At 39.5% G+C, this 10,580-nt stretch overlaps 1 long non-coding RNA gene across 1 annotated transcript; it reads right to left on the bottom strand.

Moving 5' to 3' along the window:
* Positions 1-2,453: 2,453 nt before the first annotated feature.
* LOC118477801 lies at positions 2,454-3,602 on the bottom strand. Its single transcript, XR_004858615.1, has 2 exons — positions 3,133-3,602; positions 2,454-2,702 (listed from the first exon to the last, which is right to left on the bottom strand). It is a non-coding gene; the product is annotated as an uncharacterized LOC118477801 (long non-coding RNA).
* Positions 3,603-10,580: the final 6,978 nt, after the last annotated feature.

The following is a 10,580-nucleotide window of genomic DNA, read 5'->3' as shown; positions in this document are numbered from 1 at the left end:
GGGGGGGATCGAAAACGCCACATTTTAATTAAATGCTAAAGTTATTTAAACGTGTATAGAAATAAAAAGAAAATTTAAAAAATGTGTTAGGGTACAAGTATATCGCATGACTCAGCTGCATCCAAGTGAAATTTTCTTTTTGCAGCAATGTCTGATTATGCTTGAGTATATATACAATAACTGTCGGTGCGTTTCTAAACCAAACAAAATCATTGAAATCTACAAAGAAAAAACCCCCAACTCGTTTTATATCAGCACAATGGATATTACAAATGCACATGTAACCATACTACAAACATGCTTCTAGGCATTTTACTTTCGTCAGTTTCGTAAGTTATTCAGATCCTTCTAATTGATAAACATAGTAGGCCGAATGTGTCAAAAAAATAAGTTGCGTATTCCTGTGTTACGGCCCAGGCCGGTAGAATGGAATCTGGGTAGTAATGGACACAATTCTAGCCTTTGTTTACTACATATCAGAACTTTTTTAACCGTATAAGGAATATAAAAGTACAAATTTAGGCATTGTTCCACTTTCAAAACCAATGTGGACTATACTAAACAAAAACACATACCAATCCAATGGCAGAGGTAATTTCTTGTACACGCACGGATAAAAAAAATCTCAGCTGAAAGTGGCGTAGACGAAAATTATCGACAGTTGCACATAATAACATCAACCTTAGCTTATTAAACAGATGTTGCATACTCAAAAGGTCTGTTTGCTGCGTTTGCAATATCCGATTTGTTAAAATTTATCATTTGCCAACTATATTAGGTGTCGTTGTTTTGACACTGATAAACATTTTATGAATTAATAATGCAAAAGAATCGAAACATATTATTACTGAACGTATTTCACACAACAACAAGACAAAGGGTGTTTTGTGTGACTAGACCTACAGCCCTTTAAGTTTCAAGTTGAATTTATAAGCTTAGTATGAGATGAACTTCGGTTCTCTCATCTATTTTCACAGCTATAATACAAATTACAATTAAGATCACTTCTATAGCGTCTACTCTCTTGAGGTATTGTGCATTTCACAAGAAAAAAAATTGACAGTTTGAAAGTTTACATAATTAACTGGAATTGACAGTAAAACAACTGCATATTTACGAATTACGCACACTACACAGTCACTCTTGTAGATAGCTGTTTACTGCCTACCTTAAGTGTGAAGCCTGCTCTACATACTACGCAGAACACATTTCAAGATTGTATAGGCAGGTATGTAAACTAAGAAAAGAACCCGCTGGCTGCTTGATACGCTTCAGTGAGACATGAAATTCCTGCTCAGCTGTTTGAAAAGAAAATCAGATCCATGAACTTGAACGGCTACAGATATAGAGCTTCTCCCAGTTCTGCGTGATAAGACGCAATACATCAATGATATCATGTGAATATCAAAATTTCGTTCATTGAATACCGCTTCATTTAAAAAATATATACCCTAAAGATCAATCTCTGAGATTGGCGTTAGTTTAGTAAAGGTTTAGGTTATCCACTCTTGAAAAAAAACATGAGTTCGATTCCCATTTTGGGAAATCTAATTTATCAAGGACATGTATATTCACTTTCTAGTGGGCTGCTCTGTCCCACTCTTAGCAGATAAAATCAACACAAGTTGAATCATCTATCCACAAATAATCGGGAGAAATAAAACCATGGATAGAACTGTTTCCTACTTAGAATTGATAGAACGAAGACGAAGCACGGAGGAAATGTCAGTCCTCAGGTTTTAATCGAGCAGTTCCTTGGTGTAAATCATTCATAAAGCTAGCACAGTTCTTTTCCTTCGTTTCTTTCTTTGGTTCATGCGCTTGACACGGAGGGAAATTGTTTTTGTCTGACAGGCAGTGACGCGCAAGAGGCGGGAGAGTAGGATTAAGAGGAGAAGGAAAAGAAATAGATAAAGGGGGATCGTTGGAGGAACGTGGAGGGGGAGAATTTGAATTGTGAGAAAGAAGAACAGGAGAAGGACGACACGAGGAGGGGGAACGGAGTGGAGGAGGCCAAGACGTAGAGAGAGAGAGAGAGAGAGAGAGAGAGAGAGAGAGAGAGAGGTGGGGGGACTGGAGGTGGTAGCGGTGGAGAAAGAAGAAAATAATAAGGTGGCTCTCCGATTTCCGTAACATGTCATAAAGTCAATTTGAAAGCGAAAAGCGTGATCCCAGACGGGAGTTTGGACCAGTAAAGGTGTACCTGGATGCTCGAGCAATTGATGTTGAATACATGAGGCTGTAACTGCACTTCGAACTTTTGAGTTGGCAAAATTTGTAATCGGCTACGCCATGCTGTCTGTTAGGATGTGGATAGCCAATATCAGAGCGTGGAAAAGTGTAAAAACAAACAGAAAAAGAACCGGAAAAATTCATCATGGCGATAGTGACAGAGACGACGGTCACAAGGAAGCGAAAAAGTAACCCCCACAAAAATTGAAGCAACTCATACCGACGATATATACTGATGCTTTATTACGCATTTTAATAATTTAACATGTGTATTTTCAGATCACAGATTTGTTCGTGGTGAATACGATGCTGGTTTTTACAGTCGAAATATGAGGCGAGTGTCATGAGGATGGGGCAGTTTATATCCTGGGAGTCAGTTTCAGGTGGATGGGATGACGTGGGGTTAACGAGAGGCGTGATTCCAAATGCAGTTCTTTCGTATGGCTGGTAAACTGGAACCGACGAAGGAGCTGAAGTGAGTAGAAAATCAATGTCAACTGTTATTCTTACACGTTATCATTATTGTTCTTCTTTTTACGTAGGTGGTTGGCAGATGCTCAGGTGTGGTTTGTTCCTTCTGTTTCCTCAAACATTCACCCCGGCCCCACCCACCCTCACCTGCAATTTAATAACCCAACAATGTACATAAGCATATACAATCACTTTACTGTAGCATATCTATTACATACCAACATACGCTCTCTCTCTCTCTCTCTCTCTCTCTCTCTCTCTCTCTCTCTCTCTCTCTCCACCCCAGCCTCCTTTGTCCCGCCCTCCCACCCCTCCATCAAATGCTGGGTGATGTCAACATCAAGTTTTCTGATATACCGGGTAGTTAAAAATGAAGGTAAGATGAATAAACCAATAACAGAAACTAAAATAAATTGTAATGTAGCATACCTTTTTTCTTACAACAACGGAGCCTTACGGGATTTAGCTCTAGCAAAGCTGTCAATCATTGGTTTGTAGTCCAATTTTCGCGCTAGACTGGCCTCTGTGGCCAAAGTTCCAAGACTTGTGAGTCTGTCTTGACACATTGAGGACCACAAAATGTTTTTTACTCGAGAAAGGGTACTGAAGGAACGTCCAGCTTGCGCAACTGTGACAGGCGAGGTGCAGAAAATTCTCAACATGATTACAACGTTCGGAAACAAAGCATCCAGTTTCAGGGAAAGAAGTCTGTTAGGCAACTGAAGAGGTGGCAGGAAATTTTCTCCAATGTTCTCTGAATGAATCACTTTCAAATGTTCCAACTCTTGCGCAAGGTCTACTGATGCATCCTCTGCATATTCCGTGTGCAATTTTTTTGCAAGATTACGAATAACGCCGACTTCCTCTTGGGGATATTTCCACAAAACACTAAATAATGAATCGAGTTTTGTCACTGCATTATACCTTTCGTCAAATTTCCAAGAAGGCAGTCAATGAGAACATAAAAAACTTCACGTTAAATTTGTTCTCGGGATTTTGGTAGTCTGTTACATCTTCTGTCTCGTCTGCAAAAAACTTCCTTTTCTTTTGCCGTTTTGCAGTTTCGGTAAATGAATGCTCAATCCATTGTCGTTTTGCTGTTTCGGCGAAGCGCTTTTCCCTTTCGTCAACCCGCAGCCACCTCCGAATCGTCAGCCACCCCCAACCTTTGACACGGGTCAAACTTCCATCTATTTATAGGTAGTTAAATCTACCGGAACATGTATTAGGCGAAGTGATGTGCAATGATAGTCGCAATAGAGAGATTGTTTTGATCTCTCTTTACTCATCTGCACCACACGAATTTAATTGATGTTTTTCCCTGGACTCTGCCTTTACTAAAGTCTCGAATCTAGATCTAGTTGTAATCTAATTGCAGGTTGCAGATTTAATAAATTGCCGACAGAGAGAGAGAGAGAGAGAGAGAGAGAGAGAGAGAGAGAGAGAGAGAGAGAGGGGGGAGGAGTAGATCTTGCGAGAACTTTCGGGCAAAACGAAATGGTGACCCGCGTAGTTCGGTCGATTCGAAAAGTGAAAGAGCCATAGCATCTTTGTAGACGATCAAATTAGCTTACTTTTGTGCTATAACGTCATTTTTTTTCTTTGCCTTTGTCAATTTGATCATCCACACCGATAGAAAGCATTTCGAAATTAGGAAAAACAGGTCTTGTTTCACACTGGGTGAGAATAGCCAACGTTGGCAAGTCTCACCCGGGGTGAGAGGTCAATCGTAGGGTTTTTATTCTCACCCCGGGCGAGGATAGCAATAGCCACTTCCTTACTTAAATGATTAGGTGATTAAACTTGATCTCTTATTGACAATTTAAGCATCATTTCGTTAGAAAACAATGTGTTAGGTTTGCTAACTTCATAGACTTTGTGTTAAACAACACTTTTAACAAAACGAATCCTTACTAGCCTAGGCTTGGCCTTTGTAATCTCGAAGGTTTAGAAGTAGAAGAAGAAGAGTCTACTACTAGATCTAGAGTCTAATCCAATTTATTTAATCTCTGGAATGTACTGGATAACAACAGAAATCTGCAACCTGCCACTAGATTACAACTCTAGATCTAGATCTAGATCTAGATTCGAGATTTTAGCAAAGGCAGAGTCCAGGGAAAAACTTCAAGAAATTCTCGTGGTGATGAGTAAAGAGAGACCAAAACAATCTCAATAAATAATATATCGCGACTATCACGGCACATCACTTCACCTATACATGTTCCGGTAACTACCTATAAATAGATGGAAGTTTGACCCGTGTCAAAGGTTGGGGGTGGCTGACGATTGGGAGGTGGCTGCGGGTTGACGAAAGGGAAAAGCGCTTCGGGCGGCGAAAGAATGCTCAATCTCATAGTCATCTTCTACTAATTTGGACTCACTCAAGATTGCGTCCAATTCATCTCGTAAGCTTTTCAGATCTTTAATCAGACTATTGATATTTGCCACCTGAACGTCAAGCGTCGCATCCCGTGCTGTGATCGATTGCTGTGAGGATTTTGAACCAAACAGATGCAATTATCACACATTCAAATGATGCAAAGTACTTAACAATACCAATCAAATCTGAACGTGTTTCTGGGGTGAGGTTCATTGGAAGAACAGTTTGAACAGCTTTCCCCAGTCCCCCAAAGTGAGCCGCAAAAGGCCTGACTCTGTCAACACGGGCTGACCAACGTGTCTGAGACATACTGTGCAAAGAGCTGGGAATGTTTTGCTTCAAAATTTCCCACCTTTGTGGATTGGAGCTAAAAATGTTATACAGCTTTTGTACAACTCCAAATAAAGTTATGACTGTTGAACAGCTTTCTGCAGAATGCACGCCACACAATTTAAAACTATGACAGCCACAGGGACAGTATGTGGCAAGTGAACACTGTCTTAAGATGTGAGCATGTGCACCATTATACAGACCACACATGTTGCTACCGTTGTCGTAGCCTTGGCCTCAGCAGTCTGTAATTGGAAGTTGTTTTTCATTCAGTGTAGTAGTATGGGGTTTTACGGCGCTCGCAACTACTAAGGTCATATGAGCGCTCATTCAGTGTATCAAGGATACCTTTAGCGATGTCTTCTTCTGTTTTCTTGTTACAATCTACAAATTTCAGAAATCTCTCTTCTACTTTGTAGACACTTGTATCACTGTCCAAGTGAACATAACGCAAAATAAAAACAGTTTGTTCGACGTGTGAAGAGTCTGGTGTTGCATCAACGATAATGGAGTAATATATTTTTGTTTCCGCTCTTTCATTCAAAATCACGTCTGTCAGTTTTGATGCACAACATTGGATAAATTCATTTTGACTTTCTGTTGATAGATAGTGAACTTGTAGGCGCCTTTTTTTCTTTATGTGATTTTTCAACTTTCGTTGAGAGGATCGTAATGGCCAATCAATTCCAGAAGTCCAAGAAAATTTCCAATACTGGGATCTCCGATAAGACAATTGCTTCCCCTGAACGCTAAACCCCGTTCAGCTAGGAATAATGTAACTAACGTCAAGATGTAGTCGTCGCAGTGTCTGTTTCCACATTAACTGTTCATTTTTAATTCTCTCACAGAAAAGGCTGTCAACAGTAGAGTTGGTTGAGACACTTTGTTCCATAGAGCGCCATTCAACGTAACATGTTCTTTGGGTTGAACAGTTTTCATGTTGTGGAATTTTTTCGTGCATTTTTTTCCAAGCCTTATCAGTTCCATAACCATCAGATCTAGCAAGAGACGATCCCGATGGCCCTGGAAGCTTGCTGAAAAGTCGACAAGGAAAACAGAAAAATGCTTGTTTCGTATTGCTCCACACTAGCCAATCACGAATCACTGTCTCATCGTTCGGCATTTTTGTTTTAAGTACAGAGAGTGGAAAGGCACGCCCGTTCACATCTAAAGAGTAACTGCTGGGATGGCTTTCTGCTCCATAACAAACTGCTGTTTCTACCCGAGAAGGTGAGGGAATTTCATTGTTTATCAATCCAATGTCAAATTTTCTTAACAGGACCCCTCCACCCTCTTCCAGCTGCCCTACATCTATGTCTGTTTCTGCAGTATTAAGGTTAGGGATAGGATCTCCTATGATGTAGCAGACGTATCTGATTAACGTGAGCCCACCTATTTACAGCGCTGTGAAGCGAACGTGTCCGCCAAAATCATAACAATCCAGATTTATATGAAAGCACTACATTTTACCAAAGTTCTGTAAAGTTGACAGATATACAGGTCAAATTGCAGCTAAAATATTTTTTTTCAAAGCTTTGCACGGTAATCTCTCTCTCTCTCTCTCTCTCTCTCTCTCTTTCTTTCTTCCTTTCTCTCTCTCTCTCTCTCTCTCTCTTTCTTTCTTCCTTTCTCTCTCTCTGTCTCTCTGTCTCTCTCTCTCTCTCTCTCTCTCTCTCTCTCTCTCTCTCTCTCTCTCTCTTTTCTCTCTCTTTTCTCCGTGCTTGCGGGCCCCCCTACCCCCCGGGCCCCGGGGTATTGGCCCCCCTGCCCCCCCCCCCTCTCGACAGGCTTGCAATACTAAAGAACAAATTAATGAGTTAAGAGTCCCTCTTGAGGACACACATGCAAAATCCAGTGAAATATAACAATCAAAAGCGCAAACACAAGAAGCAGAAACATTCATAACACTTACTTATTCTTATTGTCTACATAAATCTTTCAAACTCACCTCGATTAGTAGGAACTGAACGTTTGCCATTGCAATTCTTCTACCTAAAAGGAAATAACACAATCAGAGTGAACTATACAGATATTATTCTAAACAAACTTTTACAAATTATATTACTGCTCATGTGTAAAGTCTACAGTTCTGAAAGCATGCAAACGATAAAGAAAGTGAAAGTATTGTAAAACTAGTCTTGTATCATGTTTAAGAGGTTCACTTCTGTATCATGTCCTCCATGTATTGGCTAGGGTTAAATTTTGAACATTGCTTCGAAGCAGACTATGAGGTTGGGGCGGTATTTTATATTTTGTTTTATTTTGTTTTGTTCTTTACTAGTATTCAAACCTTTATATCTTGAATTTCTTAGCCTTTGGACTAATTTTTGTTCATATTTGAACAATTTTCTGTCTCACGTTCAATTCCTCCATTAATAGCCTTTGTTTATAAATTACATACTTTTATTGCAAAATCAATCTAATCCAAAACAAGTACCTATGCAACTTCTCTGACCCCAACCAAAGGGTACGAAGGCGAAAGGGTTCACATCTCTCTCCTCTGATGACCGTATCCATCGTTCAGGTTTGATCTCCTCGGGGTCTGTGTAGATATTTGGGTCTCTCCCGAGAGCGTACATAGCTACTGCAACAGTCGTTTTCACACAGTGGAGAAAAGAAACTTTATACAATTTGCACAGGGCTAAAACTGATTGAAAATCACTTGGTTTGGACGAATCCAAAAGCTAAAAATTATTATATTTTATTAGGAATAAATTGTATAAAAGAATACGCAAACTCGACAAATATCATGAGTGAGTAGATGTATGATACACATTTAGAAAGCAGGGTTTTTGTGCACATATGGAAAGCCAATTAATTGTGACAGTTCTGCTTATCAGATGAAAATCTATCAAGAAGGGGTGTTGTAGAGTGCTTGTTACAAAACCAAGAGTTAACAGATGCTTGTCCTCTCTCCTCTCCTATGAAGTATATGATTGTCTTTTTTTCTGAAGCGGAGACCTTATATTAAAATATTTTCGATTAAGTTACACCTTGTTTTTCACAGCTTTTTGAGGCGACTACCAAAACAATTATTTGCACAAGAATCACCCATACACGTGTTCTTTATTTTTTTAAAAAGAAACCCCAAAAATTTTAACGAAAGAAAATGTAAAACTTCAGCAAATATTAAGAAACTAACACTCTCCATAATCTATTTACTAGACTCATTTTGTTGCCGGTTTTTTTTTTTCGTTTTTTTTTGGGGGGGGGGGGTAAAGTACAGGTTTTATGAAAACATGGGTTTGAATCCTGTGTTAGACGTGTCCCTTCAGTTAATTATAATCCCCGCGAATTACCGCCAAAAGAAATATTAGTCAATCTGGTGATAAAATGTTAACGAAAACCCGTAACATCACAAGAAGAGACAGATAGGGAAACGAAAGAGGAAGAGCAACTATTGGCACGAAGTCCTGCCTGAATTTCATAGAAAAACTTAAAATAAAATGATCTGGTCACCTGTTACAAATGTCACCTGGCCAGCCATCCTAAAAAGCCTATAACAACAAGTACTCAAGTTATAAAGAAAAAGTAAGGCCACACAAACAATGGATCGGGGGAGTCAGGGAACCTTGAGAAACTGTAACATTCCAACTGAAAGAGATATAGAGTTGGCCTAACATAGAAAATTGCATTTCCCCTCGACGCTTTACAGCAACAAAGGATGAAAAGGCAAAAGCAAAAGTAAAAGTAAAAGCAAAAGTAAAAGTAAAAGTAAAAGCAAAAGCAAAAGTAAAAGTAAAAGCAAAAGTAAAAGCAAAAGTAAAAGTAAAAGTAAAAGCAAAAGTAAAAGTAAAAGTAAAAGCAAAAGCAAAAGCAAAAGTAAAAGTAAAAGTAAAAGTAAAAGTAAAAGCAAAAGCAAAAGCAAAAGCAAAAGTAAAAGCAAAAGTAAAAGCAAAAGTAAAAGTAAAAGCAAAAGCAAAAGTAAAAGTAAAAGTAAAAGCAAAAGTAAAAGTAACAAAACACTCTCCTCCACCAGAAAAACAACAAACAAACAACGGCAAAAACAATATCGAATTTTAGCAAATTTGACGACTTTTTTGTTTACCTCGGGAGGAATCTGATAGCTACAGATGGCGCCCCCGTGTTTCAGCTTACGGCCACTGATACATATTGGTAGATGTAACCTACGTAGCCAGAAAACAAAGTGAACAGAAATCACCAGTACTGTGATGCACGCACGTCATCATCATCATCATCATCATCGTCATCGTCATCGTCATCGTCATCGTCATCGTCGTCGTCGTCGTCGTTGTCATTTAAGAAAAGACACGTTTTAATGCTTAAAGTAGTTTGTAAGAGGGATATTAGATGTTCACTTCATTAAAGGTTTCGTAGATACAAAAGGACTGATTGCCTTGCGTCATGGCAATGTATTTGCTACGAATACATTGTGCATCGGCGCAGGTACGATCTTGCCATCGTAATGTGTTGTAACCAAATAAATTGAGCGTATCTACTGCATAGAAGTATGCCCTGTTCTTGAACCTGCATTTAGATTGCGAGTTCGATTCGCAAAAGGGGAATCTCTTTCATTGAGTATCTTCTTCTGTTGCTGGGATTCTGTATTCCTCCCAGCCATGATTCAACCTAATGGATAAAGTCGAAAGAATCGAAACAGTCCACTTCCAAATATATGTTGTGATATAACATCGGCAAGATGCTCAAAATTTCTAAGCCGAGAGACCAATTTTTTTGGAGAGAGGGAAAATTGTTTCTTTCTTTTAAACATTTTCAGTTTTGTGGAACGGAGTGTCTACGTACACTGTAACCGGGCACCTAGTCTCAGTATCTACGTACACGGTACCGGGCGCCTAGTCTCACCTAGTCTCAGTATCTACGTACACGGTAACGGGAATAAAAATAAATCAATATTTTGTCCTGTGCTGTGACTTCCTGGAAAAAAAAAGAAAATCATACAAGCGTCTTGTCGGGCTCGCCATCGTGACCGGTCAGTGAAACTGTGCATGCGCATCATATTGTGAGTACCGTTTGGGGTCACCATAGTTCATTCAAAGCCTGTGCGCTGCGAAGTATAGGGCTCCGGGAAGTGGGAATTTTTAAAAATTTTTTTAAAGGTACAGTCGGGAGAGAGCTGGGGATGAAGGCAGCACCGGATGACAGAAACTGAACTTGGAGTTCGGAACTGCCCGGTTACCGTGTACGT

The sequence above is a fragment of the Aplysia californica genome, unplaced genomic scaffold (genome assembly GCF_000002075.1).
Source record: "Aplysia californica isolate F4 #8 unplaced genomic scaffold, AplCal3.0 scaffold00225, whole genome shotgun sequence".
In the NCBI taxonomy this organism is placed as follows: Eukaryota; Metazoa; Mollusca; class Gastropoda; order Aplysiida; family Aplysiidae; genus Aplysia; species Aplysia californica.
The sequence above is the reverse complement of the archived record's forward strand: the minus strand, read 5'-3'. Positions and strand labels throughout refer to the sequence as shown.